General features: G+C 44.8%; 1 protein-coding gene across 1 annotated transcript in view; it reads left to right on the top strand.

Annotated features, from left to right (window-relative positions):
* LOC121549873 (LIM zinc-binding domain-containing Nebulette) overlaps positions 1-17,711 on the top strand; it is a 109,971-nt gene that overhangs the window by 55,800 nt on the left and 36,460 nt on the right. The gene's annotated exons all lie outside the window — the stretch shown is intronic.

Genomic DNA, 17,711 nt, shown 5'->3' with positions numbered 1-17,711 from the left:
TCCACAGGGATGCTGGCCTATGTTGACTCCAATGCTTCCTACAGCTGTGTCAAGTTAACTGGATGTCCTTTGGGTGGTGGACCAGTCTTGATACAAATCGGAAACTGTTGAGCATGAAAAACCCAGCAGCGTTGCAGTTCTTGACACACTCAAACCAGTGCGCCAGGCACCTACCATACCCTGTTCAAAGACACTTAAATATTTTGTCTTGCCTATTCACCCTCCGAATGGCACACATACACAATCCATGGCACACATACACAATCCATGTCTCAATTGTCTCAAGGCTTAAAAGTCCTTCTTTAACCTGTCTCCTCCCCTTCATCTACACTGATTGAAGAGGATTTAACAGGTGACATCAATAAGGATCATAGCTTTCACCTGGATTCATCTGGTCAGTCTATGTCATGGAAAGAGCAGGTGTTCCTAATGTTTTGTACACTCAGTGTTTGCTCCTCTTTCTCCTATCTTCTCTTAACGACTCATATCTTCTCTTATCGACTCCTATCTTCTCTTATCGACTCCTATCTTCTCTTAACGACTCCTATCTGCTCTTATCAACTCCTATCTTCTCTTAACAACTCCTATCGACTCTTATCTTCTCTTATCAACTCCTCTCTTCTCTTAATGACTCCTATCGACTCCTATCTTCTCTTATCGACTCCTATCTTCTCTTAATAACTCCTATCTTCTCTTATCGATTCCTATCTTCTCTTAACGACTCCTATCTTCTCTTAACGACTCCTATCAACTCGTATCTTCTCTTATTGACTCCTATCTTCTCTTAACAACTCCTATCGACTCTTCTCTTATCGACTCCTATCTTCTCTTAACGACTCCTATCGACTCTTATCTTCTCTTATCAACTCCCATCTTCTCTTATCGACTCATATCTTCTGTTTTCGACTCCTATCTTCTCCTATCGACTCCTATCGACTCCTATCTTCTGTTATCGACTCCTGTCTTCTCTTATCGACTCCTATCTTCTCTTAACGACTCCTATCTTCTCTTATCAACTCCTATCTTCTCCTATCGACTCCTATCTTCTCTTATCAACTCCTATCTTCTCTTAACAACTCCTATCTTCTCTTATCGACTCCTATCTTCTCCTATCAACTCCTATCTTCTCCTATCGAGTCCTATCTTCTCCTAATCTCTCTTCTGTATCACAGACTACATTGAAATAATACACTAACAGAATGGCTGTTTACCTTTTCATAATGACACACACACACACTACAGTATACACACACACACACAAACAGACACACTACAGTATACACACACACACAAACACAGACAGTACACACACACACACACAGTACACACATACAGTACACACACAAACACACACTATAGAATACACACAAACACACACACACACAAACACACAGTACACATAGTACACACACACACATACAGTACACACACAAAGTACACACACACACACACACACACACAGTACACACACAAACACACACACACACAGTACACACACACATACAGTGCACACACACACACACACACTACAGTATACACACAAACACACACACACAGTACACACACACACATACAGTACACACAAACACACACACACAGTACACACACACACACATACAGTACACACAAACACACACACACACACTACAGTACTGGTAAGTGCACGAGGGGCCTTCACACGGCCAGTCTCAGTTTATGTAGATGACACACAACATGTAAGCGGTGCCAGTGAATATCCTTGGCCAATCCCTCCAATCAAGACTGTGCTGAGACCAAATGTGCTGCCAAACGAATTCAACACTTCTATCAGGTGAGAAATCTCAAGCGCTTCAGGTACCTTCAGGTGCATCTCAATAGTCTAATGTGGCTTCCTCTCTTCGTTTCGTCTCCATCAGCTACGTATGATAGTGTGGGTGAATGCACATGGTGGATTCCTACCAGGGAGTTCCTTTCTGCTGTCATGTGTTTTCACATCAGTGCAAAGGAAAGGAGAGGGCACTGCTTTAAACTGATGATATGCACCGCTTGTCTTGGGTCACTAGTGTACCTTTAGACTTCCAGTCATTGCCAGAATATCGCAGTATCCCTTTAAATACAACACACTCTTAACCTTCCACATACTGTATGTGCTCTCACCTATCCAGTGTGATCTGATTGAAGTGCCCGCAGGTCCTTCTGGGGGAGGATAGGGTTACGGGCGCCGTCGTCCCAGATGTGGCACGGAGGCACATTGACCCACTGCTGATCCAGGTAAATGAGACCCACTCACTGCCCAGTCCAGGCCAACTCGCCTGACCGTGTGATCGCATCATTCCACTGTGTAAACCCACCCGGAGGGTATTACCGTAGCTACATCTACCTCCTTCATTAGCTAACACATCAGAGAGCGAGGAGGGCAATCTGAAACCTACACATGGTTCTGTTATTAGCCAGCCCTCTCACAAGGCTCACCTGACAGGGAGGTAATTAACTAAAGGAGACTAGGATAGAGAGGAGGGAGGTGTTTTTATCAGGCCCCTTTAGGTCAGTGAAGTGCTGGTTCATATAAGGACAATATCATAGACTCTGGTATGACGTCTGTGTTGCCTTCGGCTGCTTAGAAGAGAAATCAGTGAAGGGTGAGACTTAAGGCCCTTCAGCACTACAGGCATCGGGTGTCCGGGTGACGCGTGTAATGTAGCTGAAATGTTAGTATGCAGAGAGGGTTTTTTCTCATATTGTCAGAGTGCCATTTTATTTTAGTCAATAAAATAAATAAATAAACTCAAGTTTCAAAGCAGTTTGGTTTGATTTGAATTAACTTTTTTAAATTTTAAATTACCTCTGGAGGCTTTATGAAATTCTGTCAGTTGTTCACCGATGAGGTATCCTGAAAAGTGGTTTCAAAGATTAGTATGTTAATGCTGCTGAACAGAAAAGCAGTCAATTTCATAGTCTAATCAAAAAACAAGCCTAATAAATCTTTCTCATTCAACATCCATTGGATACCTTTGTGTGTCATCTAGCACTTGGCAGGTTTTCAGGGCCTGGAGAAGTAAATCTATATTTCTGCTAATGCTAGTTAGTGGCTAATGCTACATTAGCTTCAGGTTTAGTTGCTAATGCTAGTTAGGGGCTAATGCTACATTAGCTTCAGGTTTAGATGCTAATGCTAGTTTATTTAACTACCATTCACATGAGGACAACAACTACATGGTTTACTTGTATATGAATGCTGTGGTGGTACTGAGACAGGACTGAATGATAAAGACTTAAAGCCTTTATCCAAGATGGCGTAGGAGTGCAGTTCTGTTTTTGTCGTGTGTCTGTAAATAGCCTGTAAATACCCTGTTTTTTTGTATTTTTCGTACATATTTCCCTATCAGACTTTTCATCCTTCTACAAAATATACTTTCCTGCAACCCGCCTCACTCAATGTGGAACGGATTCTATTATTGACTTACCTTTTATCTAGAATCTCCAGTTGAAACTAGCTAGCCAGCTAACTAGCTACTTGCTATTAGCCACAGTTAGCGGTATTTCACCCAGAACATTGGATATTTTTTTCTGCGGGATTAATTTAATCACTGGACATTAATCACCGGATATTCGGCCAGTCTGCACAGCGCGTTATCGACCCAGAACATATCAGTTTTTCTGCCGGAATCACTGAATCACTGGACCTTTAACTCCGGATTCATCGCTACCAGCTAGCTGCAACAAAATGGACGCTGTGGTCTGGCTAATCATCCTGAGCTAGGCCCATCTCCCGGCTATCTACCTCTCTGTCAACCGGACGGGACCACCTAGTGTTGACACGGAGCCCCGCCGATCCTACACGACTGGTCTGCCGGACGAAATCGTCTGATGTGGTTACGACGTCGACCACGAAGATTCCATCTGCTAGCCCCGGCCCGCTAGCACACGCTAGCCGTGGCCTCTTACTCGCTAGTGCTTTAGTAGCCTCCGAACTATCCTATTGCTGTTCACCGGACCTTATGATAACTCAGCTATACAGCTGATGTCTGCTGGACTGTTCCTTTTTACGGTACTACATCCTGTTTATGTTTAGCCTCAGCCCAAACATGGTTAGCTTATTGTTGTTTCGGTTATTTCTAATTGTACTATTTCACTGTAGACCCCCCAGCCCAGCTAAACCTGCCTTAGATAGCTCCTTTGTCCCACCCCCCATACACGCGACTCAATTGATGCCTCCAGTGATGCTATCTCTTTCATTGTTACCCAACGCTTAGGTTTACCTCCACTTTACTCATATCCTTCCATATCCTTGTCTGTACATAATGCCCTGAATCTTTTCTACAACACCCGGAAATCTGCCCCCTTTATTCTATGTACCCAACGCACTAGAAGACCAGTTCTTAAAGCCTTTAGCCGTATCCTTATTCTAGTCCTCCTCTGTTCCTCTGGTGATGTAGAGGCTAACCCAGGCCCTGCAGCCCTCAGTATCACTCCTACTCCCCAGGCGCTATCATTTGCTGACTTCTGTAATCGCAAAAGTCTTGGTTTCTTGCACGTAAATATCAGAAGTCTACTTCCTAAGTTTGAGTTATTCACTGCGTTAGCACACTCCGCCAACCCTGATGTTCTAGCAGTTTCTGAATCCTGGCTCAGGAAAGCCACCAAAAATTCTGAAATTTCCATCCCCAACTATAACATTTTCCGTCTAGATAGAACTGCCAAAGGGGGTGGAGTTGCAATCTACTGTAGAGATAGCCTGCAGAGCTCTATCATACTATCCAGGTCTGTGCCCAAACAGTTTGAGCTTCTACTTCTAAAAATCCACCTTTCCAGAAATAAGTCTCTCACTGTTGCCGCTTGCTACAGACCCCCCCCTCAGCCCCCAGCTGTGCCCTGGACACCATATGTGAATTGATTGCCCCCATTTATCCTCAGAGTTTGTACTGCTTGGTGACCTAAATTGGGATATGCTTAATACCCCAGCCATCCTACAATCCAAGCTAGATGCCCTCAACCTCACGCAAATTATCAACGAACCTACCAGGTACAACCCTAAATCCGTAAACATGGGTACCCTCATAGATATCATCCTGACTAACATACCCTCTAAATACACCTCAGCTGTCTTCAACCAGGATCTCAGCGATCACTGCCTTATTGCCTGCGTCCGTAACGGGTCCGCGGTCAAACGACCACCCTCATCACTGTCAAACGCTCCCTAAAACACTTTAGCGAGCAGGCCTTCCTAATTGACCTGGCACAGGTATCCTGGATGGATATAGATCTCATTCCGTCAGTAGAGGATGCCTGGTTGTTCCTTAAAAGTAATTTCCTCTCAATCTTAAATAAACATGCCCCATTCAAAAATACAGAACTAAGAACCGATATAGCCCCTGGTTCTCCTCAGACTTGACTGCCCTTGACCAGCACAAAAACATCCTGTGGCGTACTGCATTAGCATCAAATAGCCCCCGCGATATGCAACTTTTCAGGGAAGTTAGGAACCAATATACACAAGCAGTCAGGAAAGCAAAGGCTAACTTTTTCAAACAGAAATTTGCATCCTGTAGCACTAACTCCAAATAGTATTGGGACACTGTAAAGTCCATGGAGAATAAGAGCACTTCCTCCCAGTTGCCCACTGCACTGAGGCTAGGAAACACTATCACCACCGATAAATCTACAATAATCGAGAATTTCAACAAGCATTTTGCTACAGCTGGCCATGCTTTCCATCTGGCTACCACTACCCGGCCACCAACTCTGCACCCTCCGCTGCAACTTGCCCATGCCCCCCCGCTTCTCCTTCACACAAATTCAGACAGCTGATGTTTTGAAAGCGCTGCAAAATCTGGACCCCTACAAATCAGCTGGGCTAGACAATCTGGACCCTTTCTTTCTAAAACTAGCCGAAATTGTCGCAACCCCTATTACTAGTCTGTTCAACCTCTCTTTCATAACGTCTGAGATCCCCAGAGATTGGAAAGCTGCCGCGGTCATCCCCCTCTTCAAAGGGGGTGACACTCTAGATCCAAACTGCTACAGACCTATATCCATCCTGCCCTGCCTTTCGAAAGTATTTGAAAGCCAAGTTAACAAACAGATCACCCGACCATTTCAAATACCACCGTACCTTCTCCGCTATGCAATCCGGTTTCGAGCTGGTCATGGGTGCACTTCAGCCACGCTCAAGGTCCTAAACGATATTATAACCGCGATTGATAATAGACAGTACTGTGCAGCCGTCTTCATCGACCTGGCCAAGGCTTTCGACTCTGTCAACCACCGCATTCTTATTGGCAGACTAAATAGCCTTGGTTTCTCAAATGACTGCCTCGCCTGGTTCACCAACTACTTCTCAGATAGAGTTCAGTGTGTCAAATCAGAGGGCCTGTTGTCTGGACCTATGGCAGTCTCTATGGGGGGTGCCACAGGGTTCAATTCTTGGGCCGACACTTTTCTCCGTGTATATCAATGATGTCGCTCTTGCTGCTGGTGACTCTCAGATCCACCTCTACGCAGACGACACCATTTTGTATACATCTGGCCCTTCATTGGACACTGTGTTAACAAACCTCCAAACGAGCTTCAATGCCATACAACACTCCTTCAGTAGCCTCCAACTGCTCTTAAACACTAGTAAAACTAAATGCATGCTTTTCAATCGAACGCTGCTGGCACCCGCCCACCCGACTAGAATCACCACTCTCGACGGGTCTGACCTAGAGTATGTGGACAACTACAAATACCTAGGTGTCTGGTTAGACTGTAAACTCTCCTTCCAGACCCACATAAAGAATCTCCAATCCAAAGTTAAATCTAGAATCGGCTTCCTATTTCGCAACAAAGCCTCCTTCACTCATGCTGCCAAACATGCCCTCGTAAAACTGACTATCCTACCGATGTAGTCTATCACAGTGCCATCCGTTTTGTCTCCAAAGCCCCATACACTACCCACCACTGTGACCTGTACGCTCTTGTTGGCTGGTCCTCACTACATGTTCGTCGTCAAACCCACTGGCTCCAGGCCATCTATAAATCACTGCTAGGCAAATCCCCGCCTTATCTTAGCTCATTGGTCACCATAGCAGTACCCACCCGTAGTCTGCGCTCCAGCAGGTATATCTCACTGGTCATTCCCAAAGCCAACACCTCCTTTGGCCGCCATTCCTTCCAGTTCTCTGCTGCCAATGACTGGAACGAATTGCAAAAATCTCTGAAGCTGGAGACTCTTATCTCCCTCACTAACTTTAAGCATCAGTTGTCAGAGCACCTTACCGATCACTGCACCTGTACACAGCCCATCTGAAATTAGCCCACCCAACTACCTCATCCCTATATTGTTATTTATTTTGCTCTTTTGCACCCCAGTATCTCTATTTGCACATAATCTCTTGCACATCTAGCATTCCAGTGTTAATACTATTGTAATTATTTTGCACTATAGCCTATTTATTGCCATACCTCCATAACTTGCTACATTTGCACACACTGTATATATATTTTCTGTTGTATTTTTGACTTTATGTTTTTTTACCCCATATGTAACTCTGTGTTGTTTTTATTGCACTGCTTTGCTTTATCTTGGCCAGGTCGCAGTTGTAAATGAGAACCTGTTCTCAACTGGCTTACCTGGTTAAATAAAGGTGAAATAAAAAATAAAATAAAAAAACTTCTGTTTCTGAATCATGGCTAATATTAAGCTAAGAATACAGAGCGGTGGCCCCCCAAAATACACATCCACCTCTCACCCCTACCGCACCGGCCCAGAATCCTCAGGTCTGGTTTTTAACCACACCTTGGTTGTTACAGTGTGTGTTTAGCAGCACCACGCCTACCAGTCTTTATTACCCTGTTATCCAATCCCAAACAACATGGAGAAACATGAATGTGGCTATTTATAAAAATGCCCACCGGTGATGTGGAGCAGAGCATGCTGGGCGATCTCTGAGGAGAAGGAAGTAACTAGAGAAAGTACACAAGCCGTGATAAATTCCAGCCATCTCCTGTGATTACCTTTAGTTAACATTCTTTGTTTTAGCCAAGGCTAGTGTGCGTCCTTCAGAAATGTGAGTTCATATTTCTTACAATTCATGTGTTGTGGACGCACTCCTTTGTTATGCTAATTAATGTTTTTTCCGCGAGCTAGCGACTGTAAGCTTGCTAACCCTGTTGTTTGTCATCTCATTTCAGACATTTAGCATTTCAGTGTCTAGTCTTATATGCCCTGTGGTTATATGGATGTATACTGTATAGATGATGTGGGTATTTTGTTAGCGATGAGCCTTGTGGATGCATTATACATTCAAGTTCAAGTAAGTTCAAGTAAGATTGCTGTTCATTGACTATAGCTCAGCATTCAACACCATAGTACCATCCAAGCTCATTATTAAGCTTGAGGCCCTGGGTCTGAACCCCGCCCTGTGCAACTGGGTCCTGGACTTCCTGACGGGCCGCCCCCAGGTGGTGAAGGTAGGAAACAACACCTCCACTTCGCTGATCCTCAACACTGGGGCCCCACAAGGGTGCGTGCTCAGCCCACTCATGTACTCCCTGTTCACCTATGACTGCGTGGCCAAGCACACCTCCAACTCAATCATCAAGTTTGCAGACGACACAACAGTAGTAGGCTTGATTACCAACAATGACGAGACAGCCTACAGGGAGGAGGTGAGGGCTCTGGGAGTGTGGTGCCAGGATAATAACCTCTCACTCAACGTCAACAAAACAAAAGAGATGATCGTGGACTTCAGGAAACAGCAGAGGGTGCACCCCCCTATCCACATCAATGGGACCGCAGTGAAGAAAATTGAAAGTTTCAAGTTCCTCGGCATACACATCACTGACAAACTGAAATGGTCCACCCACACAGACAGTGTGGTGAAGAAGGCATAACAGAGCCTCTTCAACCTCAGGAGGCTGAAGAAATGTGGCTTGGCACCTAAAACCCTCACAAACTTTTACAGATGCACAATTGAGAGCATCCTGTCGGGCTGTATCACCGCCTGGTACGGCAACTGCGCCGCCCGCAACCGCAAAGCTCTCCAGAGGGTGGTGCGGTCTGCCCAATGCATTACCAGGGGCAAACTACCCACCCTCCAGGACACCTACAGCACCCGATGTCACAGGAAGGCCAAAAAGATCATCAAGGACATCAACCACCCGAGCCACTGCCTGTTCACCCCGCTATCATCCAGAAGGCGAGGTCAGTACAGGTGCATCAAAGCTGGGACCGAGAGAATGAAAAACAGCTTCTATCTCAAGGCCATCAGACTGTTAAATAGTCATCACTGGCACATTAGAAGCTGCTGCCTATAGACATAGACTAGAAATCACTGGCCACTTTAAGAAATGGAACACTAGTCACTTTAATAATGTTTACATATCTTGCATTACTCATCTCATATGTACAGTCGTGGTCAAAAGTTTTGAGAATGACACAAGTATTGGTCTTCACAAAGTTTGCTGCTGATATTTTTGTCAGATGTCACTATGGTATACTGAAGTATAATTACAAGCATTCCATAAGTGTCAAAGGCTTTTATTTACAATTACATTAAGTTTATGCAAAGAGTCAATATTTGAAGTGTTGACCCTTCTTTTTCAAGACCTCTGCAATCCGCCATGGCATGCTGTCAATTAACTTCTGGGCCACATCCTGACTGATGGCAGCCCATTCCTGCATAATCAATGCTTGGAGTTTGTCAGAATTTGTGGGTTTTTGTTTGTCCACCCGCCTCTTGAGGATCGACCACAAGTTCTCAATTGGATTAAGGTCTGGGGAGTTTCCTGGCCATGGACCCAACATTTCGATGTTTTGTTCCCCGAGCCACTTAGTTATCACTTTTGCCTTATGGCAAGGTGCCCCATCATGCTGGAAAAGGCATTGTTCGTCACCAAACTGTTCTTGGATGGTTGGGAGAAGTTGCTCTCGGAGGATGTGTTGGTACCATTCTTTATTCATGGCTGTGTTCTTAGGCAAAATTGTGATTGAGCCCACCCTCTTGGCTGAGAAGCAACCCCACACATGAATGGTCTCAGGAGGTTTACTGTTGGCATGACACAGGACTGATGGTAGCGCTCACCTTGTCTTCTCCAGACAAGCTTTTTTCCGGATGCCCCAAACAATCGGAAAGGGGATTCATCAGAGAAAATGACTTTACCCCAGTCCTCAGCAGTCCAATCCCTGTACCTTTTGTAGATTATCAGTCTGTCCCTGATGTTTTTCCTGGAGAGAAGTGGCTTCCTCGCTGCCCTTCTTGACACCAGGCCATCCTCCAAAAGTCTTTGCCTCACTGTGCGTGCAGATGCACTCACACCTGCCTGCTGCCATTCCTGAGCAAGCTCTGCACTGGTGGTGCCCCGATCCCGCAGCTGAATCAACTTTAGGAGACGGTCCTAGCGCTTGCTGGACTTTCTTGGGTGCCCTGAAGCCTTTTTCACAACAATTGAACCTCTCTCCTTGAAGTTCTTGATGATCCGATAAATGGTTGATTTAGGTGCAATCTTACTAGCAGCAATATCCTTGCCAGTGAAGCCCTTTTTGTGCAAAGCAATGATGACAGCACGTGTTTCCTTGCAGGTAACCATGGTTAACAGAGGAAGAACAATGATTTCAAGCACCACACTCCTTTTAAAGCTTCCAGTCTATTATTCTAACTCAATTAGCATGACAGAGTGATCTCCAGCCTTGTCCTCGTCAACACTCTCTCCTGTGTTAACGACAGAATCACTGACATGATGGCAGCTGGTCCTTTTATGGCAGGGCTGAAATGCAGTGGAAATGTTTTTTGGGGATTAAGTTCATTTTCATGGCAAAGAGGGACTTTGCAATTAATTGCAATTCATCTGATCACTCTTCATAACATTCTGGAGTATATGCAAATTGGCATCATAAAAACTGAGGCAGCAGACTTTGTGAAAGTTAATATTTGTGTCATTCTCAAAACTTTTGACCATGACTGTATATACTGTATTCTATACTATTCTACTGTATCTTAGTCCATGCCGCTCTGTCATTGCTCGTCCATATATGTATATGTTCTTAATTCCATTCCTTACTTAGATTTGTGTGTATTGGGTATATGTTGTTGTGAAATTGTTAGATATTACTTGTTAGATATTACTGCACTGTCAGAGCTAGAAGCACAAGCATTTCGCTACACCCGCAATAACATCTGCTAAACATGTGTATGTGACCAATACAATTTGATTTGATTTAAAGTTCATACAGTTGTGTGATGATTATGGTGCTACTCAGTACTGCTGTGTAGTTGCACTCCTCTGATCATTCATTAGTGAAGTCACAGCCATGTTGTTAGGTTGTATTGCCCTGTGCAGCAGATAACATATTGTAGCCATATTATTTATAGCTTATGTAATTGGAGGTTGTATTAAATCAAATCAAATCAAATCAAATCAAATTTTATTGGTCACATGCGCCGAATTCAACAGGTGCAGACATTACAGTGAAATGCTTACTTACAGCCCTTAACCAACAGTGCATTTATTTTTAACAAAAAAAGTAAAAATAAAACAACAACAAAAAAAGTGTTGAGAAAAAAAAGAGCAGAAGTAAAATAAAGTAACAGTAGGGAGGCTATATATACAGGGGGGTACCGTTGCAGAGTCAATGTGCGGGGGCACCGGCTAGTTGAGGTAGTTGAGGTAATATGTACATGTGGGTAGAGTTAAAGTGACTATGCATAAATAATTAACAGAGTAGCAGCAGCATAAAAAGGATGGGGTGGGGGGGCAGTGCAAATAGTCCGGGTAGCCATGATTAGCTGTTCAGGAGTCTTATGGCGTGGGGGAAGAAGCTGTTGAGAAGTCTTTTGGACCTAGACTTGGCACTCCGGTACCGCTTGCCGTGCGGTAGCAGAGAGAACAGTCTATGACTAGGGTGGCTGGAGTCTTTGACAATTTTGAGGGCCTTCCTCTGACACCGCCTGGTATAGAGGTCCTGGATGGCAGGAAGCTTGGCCCCAGTGATGTACTGGGCCGTACGCACTACCCTCTGTAGTGCCTTGCGGTCGGAGGCCAAGCAGTTGCCATACCAGGCGGTGATGCAACCAGTCAGGATGCTGTCGATGGTGCAGCTGTATAATTTTTTGAGGATCTGAGGACCCATGCCAAATCTTTTCAGTCTCCTGAGGGGGAATAGGATTTGTCGTGCCCTCTTCACGACTGTCTTGGTGTGTTTGGACCATGATAGTTCGTTGGTGATGTGGACACCAAGGAACTTGAAGCTCTCAACCTGTTCCACTACAGCCCCGTCGATGAGAATGGGGGCGTGCTCAGTCCTCTTTTTTTTCCTGTAGTCCACAATCATCTCCTTTGTCTTGGTCACGTTGAGGGAGAGGTTGTTGTCCTGGCACACACGGCCAGGTCTCTGACCTCCTCCCTATAGGCTGTCTCATCGTTGTCGGTGATCAGGCCTACCACTGTTGTGTCGTCGGCAAACTTAATGATGGTGTTGGAGTCGTGCCTGGCCATGCAGTCATGGGTGAACAGAGAGTACAGGAGGGACTGAGCACGCACCCCCTGAGGGGCCCCCGTGTTGAGGATCAGTGTGGCAGATGTGTTGTTACCTACCCTTACCACCTGGGGGGCGGCCCGTCAGGAAGTCCAGGATCCAGTTGCAGAGGGAGGTGTTTAGTCCCAGGATCCTTAGCTTAGTGATGAGCTTAGAGGGCACTATGGTGTTGAATGCTGAGCTGTAGTCAATGAATAGCATTCTCACGTAGGTGTTCCTCTTGTCCAGGTGGGGAAAGGGCAGTGTGGAGTGCAATAGAGATTGCATCATCTGTGGATCTGTTGGGGCGGTATGCAAATTGGAGTGGGTCTAGGGTTTCTGGGATAATGGTGTTGATGTGAGCCATGACCAGCCTTTCAAAGCACTTCATGGCTACAGACGTCAGTGCTACGGGTCGGTAGTCATTTAGGCAGGTTATCTTAGAGTCCTTGGGCACGGGGACTATGGTGGTCTGCTTGAAACATGTTGGTATTACAGACTCAGTCAGGGACATGTTGAAAATGTCAGTGAAGACACTTGCCAGTTGGTCAGCACATGCTCGGAGTACACGTCCTGGTAATCCGTCTGACCCTGCAGCCTTGTGAATGTTGACCTGCTTAAAAGTCTTACTCACATCGGCTACGGAGAGCGTGATCACATAGTCATCCGGAACAGCTGGTGCTCTCATGCATGCTTCAGTGTTGCTTGCCTCGAAGCGAGCATAGAAGTGGTTTAGCTCGTCTGGTAGGCTTGTGTCACTGGGCAGCTCGTGGCTGTGCTTCCCTTTGTAGTCTGTAATAGTTTTCAAGCCCTGCCACATCCGACGAGCGTCAGAGACAGTGTAGTACGATTCAATCTTAGTCCTGTATTGACTCTTTGCCTGTTTGATGGTTCATCTGAGGTCATAGCGGGATTTCTTATAAGCGTCCGGGTTAGAGTCCCGTTCCTTGAAAGCGGCAGCTCTACCCTTTAGCTCAGTGCGGATGTTTCCTGTAATCCATGGCTTCTGGTTGGGGTATGTACGTACGGTCACTGTGGGGACGACATCATCGATGCACTTATTGATGAAGCCAGTGACTGATGTGGTGTACTCCTCAATGCTGTCTGAAGAATCCCGGGACATGTTCCAGTCTGTGCTAGCAAAACAGTCCTGTAGCTTAGCATCTGCGTCATCTGACCACTTTTTTATTAACCGAGTCACTGGTGCTTCCTGCTTTAGTTTTTGCTTATAAGCAGGAATCAGGAGGATAGAGTTATGGTCAGATTTGCCAAATGGAGGGCGAGGGAGAGCTTTGTATGCGTCTCTGTGTGTGGAGTAAAGGTGGTCTAGAGTTTTTTTTCCTCTGGTTGCACATTTAACATGCTGGTAGAAATTAGGTAGAACGGATTTAAGTTTCCCTGCATTAAAGTCCCCGGCCACAAGGAGCGCTGCATCTGGATGAGCGTTTTCCTGTTGATTTATTTATTAAGCCTATACAGTGGGGGGGAAAAGTATTTAGTCAGCCACCAATTGTGCAAGTTCTCCCACTTAAAAAGATGAGAGAGGCCTGTAATTTTCATCATAGGTACACGTCAACTATGACAGACAAAATTAGAAAAAAAAATCCAGAAAATCACATTGTAGGATTTTTAATGAATTTATTTGCAAATTATGGTGGAAAATAAGTATTTGGTCAATAACAAAAGTTTCTCAATACTTTGTTATATACCCTTTGTTGGCAATGACACAGGTCAAACGTTTTCTGTAAGTCTTCACAAGGTTTTCACACACTGTTGCTGGTATTTTGGCCCATTCCTCCATGCAGATCTCCTCTTGAGTAGTGATGTTTTGGGGCTGTCGCTGGACAACACAGACTTTCAACTCCCTCCAAAGATTTTCTATGGGGTTGAGATCTGGAGACTGGCTAGGCCACTCCAGGACCTTGAAATGCTTCTTACGAAGCCACTCCTTCGGTGCCCGGGCGGTGTGTTTGGGATCATTGTCATGCTGAAAGACCCAGCCACGTTTCATCTTCAATGCCCTTGCTGATGGAAGGAGGTTTTCACTCAAAATCTCACGATACATGGCCCCATTCATTCTTTCCTTTACACGGATCAGTCGTCCTGGTCCCTTTGCAGAAAAACAGCCCCAAAGCATGATGTTTCCACCTCCATGCTTCACAGTAGGTATGGTGTTCTTTGGATGCAACTCAGCATTCTTTGTCCTCCAAACACGACGAGTTGAGTTTTTACCAAAAAGTTCTATTTTGGTTTCATCTGACCATATGACATTCTCCCAATCCTCTTCTGGATCATCCAAATGCACTCTAGCAAACTTCAGACGGGCCTGGACATGTACTGGCTTAAGCAGGGGGACACGTCTGGCACTGCAGGATTTGAGTCCCTGGCGGCGTAGTGTGTTACTGATGGTAGGCTTTGTTACTTTGGTCCCAGCTCTCTGCAGGTTATTCACTAGGTCCCCCGTGTGGTTCTGGGATTTTTGCTCACCGTTCTTGTGATCATTTTGACTCCCACGGGGTGAGATCTTGCATGGAGCCCCAGATCGAGGGAGATTATCAGTGGTCTTGTATGTCTTCCATTTTCTAATAATTGCTCCCACAGTTGATTTCTTCAAACCAAGCTGCTTACCTATTGCAGATTCAGTCTTCCCAGCCTGGTGCAGGTCTACAATTTTGTTTCTGGTGTCCTTTGACAGCTCTTTGGTCTTGGCCATAGTGGAGTTTGGAGTGTGACTGTTTGAGGTTGTGGACAGGTGTCTTTTATACTGATAACAAGTTCAAACAGGTGCCATTAATACAGGTAACGAGTGGAGGACAGAGGAGCCTCTTAAAGAAGAAGTTACAGGTCTGTGAGAGCCAGAAATGTTGCTTGTTTGTAGGTGACCAAATACTTATTTTCCACCATAATTTTCAAATAAATTCATAAAAAATCCTACAATGTGATTTTCTGGATTTTTTTTTCTCAATTTGTCCGTCATAGTTGACGTGTAACTATGATGAAAATTACAGGCCTCTCTCATATTTTTAAGTGGGAGAACTTGCACAATTGGTGGCTGACTAAATACTTTTTTCCCCCACTGTAACTGCCATTTACTATTGTATTTAATTTAGCCCTTTTCAGAAACACACAAACTAATGGTTAACACAATTGTCAAGCCATACACTGTGCTATGCTGTGCTGTGCAGTGCCGTTACTGCTCTGTGAAACAGCGTCAATAAACAACCTCAACTGGAATCCTACCGGTCTGTCATCTGTGCCCTTACGTGCATCTGGAAGAGAACACATAGTGCTAAGTAAATCCTAACCCTACAGAATATATATATTTATTTAACCTTTATGTAACTAGGCAAGTCAGTTAAGAACAAACTCTTATTTACAATGACGGCTTACCAAAAGGCAAAAGGCCTCCTGTGGGGACGGGGGCTGGGATTAAAACATTTTATATATATAAATATAGGACCAAACACAGATCACAACAAGAGAGACAACACAACACTACATAAAGAGAGACCTAAGACAACAACATAACATGGCAGCAACACACGACAACACAGCAAGGTAGCAACCCAACTTGAAAACAACATGGTAGCAACACAACATGGTAGCAGCACAAGACATGGTACAAACATTATTGGGCACAGACAACAGCACAAAGGGCAAGAAGGTAGAGACAACAATACACCATGCGAAGCAGCCACAACTGTCAGTAAGAGTGTCCATGATTGAGTCTTTGATTGAAGAGATGGAGATAAAACTGTCCAGTTTGAGTGTTTTTTGCAGCTCGTTCCAATCGCTAGCTGCAGCGAACTGGAAAGAGGAGCGACCCAGGGATGTGAGTGCTTTGGGGACCTTTAACAGAATGTGACTGGCAGAATATACAGTCCACCAAGTCCTCAACTACAGCTACACTAAATGCATTCCTTTGCCCTAACTCTCCTCTTACCCCCAGCAACTAGTTTGCAGTGTGGCATTTAGGACAGGTCTCCCTTCTAAAAGAGAATTTAAATCTTAATGGGATCACCTGTGTGAACACAGGATGAATAAATTATGAATAAATACATTTGAGCTGTTGCCCAAGTCCTATCAAGAAACAAACGTAAGGTTATCTTTGGTTGCTGTAAATCCTTGCTTCTCATACGCAGGGCCATATTAACCCAGGGGCTGAAGCCCTGGGGCCAGGCCCAAGAGGCTGAGAAAAATTGAAAAAGATAATGGTCCTTTAATGACAGTAGAAAGCCTACTGCCACTCTGCTGATCATCAGATGGGGGGAGGAGAGGAGGCAGGGGGCCCCAAGTGGGTTCCACGAGCCTGCTGCCTTGGTTGGGTGTCTGATGTAGTAGAAAAATAAATAAAACATCATAGCTGTTAACCAAATAGGGCACAGATGATAGTGGGGGTACCCCGTAGGCCTACCGGTAAAACATGAGCCTATCACAATCATTAAACAAAACAAAAAAACATAACTGGTTTTGTTCATGCCACATTAAAATGTATTCAATTTTTACATTTAATTGACATGTTTTTCCTATAAGACTAGGCTATAAAAAATCTAAGCCCCGGGGCCTATGATTTCTTAATCCGGCTCTGCTCATAAGCCATCCCCAATGTACTGCTAACGGACCAAGGCAGTGAATTTACGATCAGTACATAGTAAATAGTACTGACGTGATGGATCGGAAGCACAGACTTTTATGGTTCTGATGTTAAATGGGACTAAATGGAATGTGCAGCACTGTCCACATGATCAGCCCTAAGGGATTTATGTTTTGTTTGTCTGCAAGTGATGTTGACAGAGCTTCAAAGGAGACATAACGATGGGTCGAAACATTTACATTTGATCTCTCGATTTTGGCTGTTTGTTCCCCCTATGAAACGGTTGAGTGAACGTAGCGGCCAGATGGCTGCCCTATTTAGCCAACATCTGACGCCCTGCTAGAAAGCTAATAGAAATCATTTTTTCATGCCACCCTGTGCATACTACTGTATGGACAGGCACTTTTTTCCTGCGGCCCAAACCTCACTCCACAATGTACAATCCAGACCTGCGGGTTCAAATAGTATTTGTTTTCTTCCAAATACTTTGAGCATTTTATTGAGCCTGTCTGGAGTGCCAGATGAGTGGGGTTTGTAGTGCACATTTGGGACTATTCCATTGGTTCCAATGTGCCGGGCAAGCCCAATCAGGCACAGCCAAAGAACCCAACCTCAGACCTATAAGGTTCCTCCTCTCCAAACTTA

This window comes from Coregonus clupeaformis, chromosome 34 (genome assembly GCF_020615455.1).
Source record: "Coregonus clupeaformis isolate EN_2021a chromosome 34, ASM2061545v1, whole genome shotgun sequence".
Classification (NCBI taxonomy): Eukaryota; Metazoa; Chordata; class Actinopteri; order Salmoniformes; family Salmonidae; genus Coregonus; species Coregonus clupeaformis.
Note: the sequence above shows the minus strand (reverse complement) of the source record. Positions and strands in the feature narration are given on the sequence as shown.